Raw genomic sequence first — 6104 nt, 5'->3', positions numbered from 1 at the left:
TGGTTTTTTTTTTTTTACCTTTTCACTTTCAACCTATTTGTATCTTTGAATCTAAAATATGTCTGTTGTAGACAGGATCTAGTTGGATTTTTAAATCCATTATACTAAGCCCTGTTTTTTAACTGAATATTTAATCCATTTACATTTAATGCAATTATAGATTAGGTAGGATTTATATTTACCATTTTTTCTATATGTCTTATGTCTTTGTCCTTATATCCACTTCTGCCTTCTTTTGCTAACAAAGCTTTTGAATAGATATTTAAAAACTTTTTTTAATGTTTATTTATTTTTGAGAGAGAGAGACAGAGAGAGAGAGGGAGGGAGGGAGGGAGAGAGAGATGGAATGCAAGCAGGGGAGGGGCAGAGAGAGAGAGACATACAGAATCCGAAGCAGGCTCCAGGCTCTGAGCTGTCTCCACAGAGCCTGATGTGGGGCTCCNTTTTTAAATCCATTATACTAAGCCCTGTTTTTTAACTGAATATTTAATCCATTTACATTTAATGCAATTATAGATTAGGTAGGATTTATATTTACCATTTTTTCTATATGTCTTATGTCTTTGTCCTTATATCCACTTCTGCCTTCTTTTGCTAACAAAGCTTTTGAATAGATATTTAAAAACTTTTTTTAATGTTTATTTATTTTTGAGAGAGAGAGACAGAGAGAGAGAGGGAGGGAGGGAGGGAGAGAGAGATGGAATGCAAGCAGGGGAGGGGCAGAGAGAGAGAGACATACAGAATCCGAAGCAGGCTCCAGGCTCTGAGCTGTCTCCACAGAGCCTGATGTGGGGCTCCAATTCACAAACCACGAGATCATGACCTGAGCTGAAGTTGGATGCTTAACTGGCTGAGCCACCCAGGCACCCCTTGAATAGATATTTTAAATAGAGACGGGTAAATAAATATTAAAATAGATATTTAATATCTTTCCCCTGTTGACTGCCAATCTTTCTCAGTCTCTTCAAATCCTTCTCCACTCACTTTTCTATTAGTAAATAAATCATAGACTTCAACATATCAAGAAACAAATACAAAAAACAAATACAAAAACAAAAAACAAATACAAAGAGACTTGCTTGGGTTATGCAACTAAGTCATGACAACATTAGGACTAAGAAACAGGTCTTCCGATTCTATCTAGTTTCAAAGCTCCCACTACCACTGTGCCATGTTAGTGGACTGAGTTCATCTGTGACACGCGATCCCTCTAAGGTCTTTCTTGCCAGTTTTGAATTTCTTATATTTTCTCCCTCTTATTTCAGAGGAAGCATTGTTTCTCTAACTCTTTTTTAAAATGTTTATTTATTTATTTTTTAAATAATTTATTCATTTTTAAATTTACATCCAAGTTAGTCAGCATATAGTGCAATAATGATTTCAGGAGTAGATTCCTTAATGCCCCTTACCCATTTATCTCATCCCCCCTCCTACAGCCCCTCCAGCAATCCTCTGTTTGTTCTCCATATTTAACAGTCTTTTATGTTTTTTTTTAATATTTTTTTATTTATTTCTAGGAGAGAGAGGGAGATAGCGTGAGAAGGGGAGGGTCAGAGAGAGAGGGAGTCACAGACTCTGAAATAGGCTCCAGGCTCTGAGCTGGCAGTCAGCACAGAGCCCGACGCGGGGCTCCAACCCACGAACTGCGAGATCATGACCTAAGCGAAAGTCGGACGCTTAACCGACTAAGCCACCCAGGTGCCCCAACAGTCTTTTATGTTTTGTCCCCCTCCTTGTTTTTATATTATTTTTGCTTCTCTTCCCTTATGTTCATCTGTTTTGTATCTTAAAGTCTTCATATGAGTGAAGTCATATAATACTTGTCTTTCTTTGACTGACTGATTTCATTTACCATACCCTCTAGTTCCATCCACATAGTTGCAAATGGCAATATTTCATTCTTTTTGATTGCCAAGTAATACTCTATTGTCTATATACCACATCTTTATCCATTCATTTATCGATGGACATTTGGGTTCTTTCCATACTTTTGCTATTATTGATAGTGCTGCTATAAACATTGGGGTGCATGCACCCCTTTGAAATAGCACACCTATATCTCTTGAATAAATACCTAGTAGTGCAATTGCTGGGTCATAGGGTAGTTCTATTTTTAATTTTTTGAGGAACTCCATACTGTTTTCCAGAGTGACTGCATCAGTTTGCATTCCCAACTATCTAACTCTTGAATTCAAATCTCTTAACACAGTGTTTCCCAAGTGCAGAGCCAGCACCATCAAAGTATGGAAGATGGGGCACCTGAGTGGCTCAGTTGGTTGAGTGTCTAACTCTTGGTTTTGGCTCAGGTCGTGGCATTCTCTCTCTCTCCTTTTCTCTGTACGTCCCTCTCTCTCTCTCAAAATACATAAACTTTTAAAAAAATAAGTAAAAAACGCATGTAAGAGGATTTGAAGTGACATGCTGAATTAGTATTGAATAACAAATATACAGTGAGAAAGCTGCTTTATCCAAGGCTCTTTTGATTCTTCTGATGAAGAGAAAGTCTCATTTTTGTGCTGGCATTTAACACCTCTCTACCATTGCCCATCTTCCTTTTTAACTGAGAGCAGTCAACCTTAAGCCTGGAGCCTTGGTACACTGTTTCTAGCTAGAATTTAATAGTATTATTTTGGTTTTGATGTGGCGATTTTCATTGATGGCAAATGATACTGATTTTCCATTTATAACTTTCTATTAAAGTAAAACTGTGATTCTGATTTAAAATAAAATATTGAGTAGGGGCACCAGGATGGCTCAGTTGGTGGAGTGTCTGACTCTTGATTTTGGCTCAGGTCATGATCCCAGAGTCATGGGATTGAGCTCTGCATCAGGCTCCGCACTGAGCATAGAGCCTGCTTAAGATTTTCTCTCTCTTTCCCTCTGCTCCTCTCCCCTTCTTATGCATTCTCTCTCTCTCTAAATAATAATAATAATAATAATAATAAAAATATTGAGTAAATAGTATAAATGGTAGGATACGGATATGGAAAAATAATCCATGAAGTTGGTGCTTGAATGACCAGCTCTGGGAAAATAGTGTTGGTGCAATCTATTATAATGGTTGTCTACTATAAACCCTTCTTTCCCCTGGGCCACAAAAGACAGTCAAGGGCTGGATGATAAGCCTCCTGAACCTCCATTCCCCATTGCATCCCAGGGAACTCAAACTCTTCCTTAGTTGCTGTTGTCATATTTGGCTTCTAAATTTCAGAATGTTGTTTCTGATGGTTCTGTCTCTGAACCGCTAGTGTCTGGACTTTCCTTTCTCTCCACTTGCCCCACTCTTCAGGACTCTGCTCCATCCCAGTTGTCTGCAGCTTCCAGATGAAGAGAGATTTTTTTTCCTCTTCTGCAAGTGGTTATAGCTCTTTTGGTTAATCTTTGACGGGCTTGTGCAATCGTATTTTGGTTTTTCCAAAGGCATCTTTACATTATCATCTTAACCATTTCCTTTTCAAGTTGTTTGGGACAAGTTTCCACGAGGAGTGGGCAAGAAGACACTCGAGTGATGCTACCTTCTATGATATGCAAAGCATTCCTTCATGCCAACTCTCACCCAGCATCAGAGGATGATGTTCACCCGCTGCAGAGTGAGTTTCCTGCCTTCTTGGCATCTACCATTGTCTTCTTCTCTGGGATGGCATATTTCAGTACCTGACCATCAGTCTCCGGATGCAGCCTACTCAGGGGGACTTGAGGATCCTCAGACAAATAGGACTCCTGATGCCTGCCCTAATACCCCAAAGTTCCTAGTTGGATATAGCTTAGGTCCACAATGGAACACTAGGTAACTTTATAAAAGAATAAGGAAAAGAATTGTTGCAAAAAAAAAAAAAAATCAACAATTATTTCTAAATGGCAATAATTATAAATTGAGTTCTGATGTTTCAAAACGCAATTTCATTTCTGTAATGAGCTTCAGTGGAACTGAGCACAGTTTATATGCCCATATTAACTTGAAGCAAGTGAGAAAATGTATTATGAATACCTACTTGGCTAATACACACTAGCTGCTAGCTACTAGCTGCTAGCAAGGAATGTTAATTTACAAATATTTCAAATACTCTACCCCCTGGGGAAAGAAAATCAGTCCTTTAAGTTCTTTTGGTAGAAAGCTCCAGGCAACTAACTTTTAATTTTCCAAACCATCCCTGATTTAATGTTCTGATCATATTACAGAGCAACTTAAACAAAGATCACATTTTTTTTACTGCCTTGTGTTCACAACAGTTGAACCCACACACCTATCTCCATGGTGACTTCTGTCCTGTCCTCCCTGCGATTTAAGTCCACAATGAGACCATTAACCAGAAGTGAGAGGTAAGGAGGATTATTCACATGATTAAAGTAAATAGTAACCATGAATTCACTCACCCACAACTGTTTGCTTAAGCTTTACTTTGGGGATAGTGACTCTCATTAAATCTTGTTTTCATTACAGTGAATGGTCACTCACATTGACCTATCATGGAAAAATAAGAAGCTCCTGAAATGATATTTTAAAAGACAATAGTATTTCAAAGTTTAGAGCTAGCTATCGTCTCACATTTTCAGCAGATTGTACTGTGTACTGCGTGATGCATAATAAAATGTATCGTGACCCCAAGGCATGTTCATATTTGTAATCTTCTGTGCATGTGTGTGAAAGACAGTGATATTTTGCTAGTATCTGGGAATAAAATATTACTTATAATAAAAATAAAAAGAGATAACACTATTTAAGAGTTTGAGTTTTATGGGCTATGTGGTAGCGAGACGGCAGAAGGAGGGGGAGTACAGTATGTTCACAAATACTTATAATAAAAATTGAAGGATGCTCAAGTACATCTATTCATTAATTTCTTGAGAGTGAGGTCCCTGATCATTTCCACACATTCATTTTTATTTCCGGAGCCAAACATAATGCCAGATACATGGTAAGAACTTAATATATATTCCTTATTTGACATTCTGGGAATAATGGAAATGAGTAGACTAGTGGGGGAAGGGGTCAGAGATAGAGGCTTGTAGCAGAGACTGCTAATTGTTCTGCTAATGGAAGAATATCCATTATTCTTCGTAGCAAAGGTTCCCTTGATTTCTAGCTGGACACATATGCCAACTCTCTTTGCAGCTAGGTATACCATGTGACTAAGTTCTGGCCAATGGAATGTGAGCAAAAGTGATGTATTTTTCAGGTTATGTCCTTGAAAGCAACGGGCCCTCCCTTTCCTCTTAGTTCTCCCAATCACTGCTATGGGATGCCTGGGTGGTAAGCCACCCTGCCACCCTGGACTAAGTTGAGAAGGGCAAAGCCCTTACATGCAGCCTAAAATAGAATGTGGGCCCCGACAACTTTGTGGAGGGGAGCTGCTGTGCCAACAGGACTTTATGTGAGAAGTAAACTGGTTGAGGCCAATGGTTAGTTTGGGTCTATATCACAGTGGCTAAATTCATATCCTAATACAATCAGGAAGAATTTATAGAGGCAGTGCTTGCACCGAGTTTCAAAGATTGAGTAGGAGTTCACCCACCAGGTAGACTCAAAAATTAAAGTAGCCATATTTAAACCCTTTGGGGAGGTTTATATTTGTTCCCAGTACCATGCTATAATTTGGAGGGTGGCATAAATTTGATCGTTTTTAGGTCCACTTTCAGCAAAGTCTTTCTTTGCAAGCAGCTCCTGGAAAAGAGGGATGCGGTTTTAAGCTGGCGAAGGCTTTTACCCAACTTGCCCTGGAAGAGTCTGTCTTATGTGATACCCATTGTTCTAAAAAGTAGGAAAATCAAGTAGGCTCGTCTTTTTTCCCCTTTTTCTTCAGTAGCTATCCTCCTCCATTTTAACATTTCTGGCGCCCCTGCCCGACGCGCCACGGCGGGTGATGTCAGAGACACAAAATTCTTGCTTTCGAGGAGACCGCCCTGGACGTGTCGGGAAAGAGGGGGGGGAGCCTTGCGGTTCTGAGGAAGTCGAGGATCCTCGGGACGGAGCGATCCAACCGCTCCAAGCGGTCTGGAGGGGGCGTCGCAGAGCTCTGGGGGAGGAGCTACCGGCTGGGTGAGAGGAGGCCTGGTCAAATCCCGCGGGAACGGCCCTCCCGCGGCGTCAGGCCACGCTCCCGGTT

Source organism: Crocuta crocuta, unplaced genomic scaffold, assembly GCF_008692635.1.
Source record: "Crocuta crocuta isolate KB4526 unplaced genomic scaffold, BGI_CrCroc_1.0 scaffold223, whole genome shotgun sequence".
Taxonomy (NCBI): Eukaryota; Metazoa; Chordata; class Mammalia; order Carnivora; family Hyaenidae; genus Crocuta; species Crocuta crocuta.
This window is presented reverse-complemented; position numbering follows the sequence as displayed.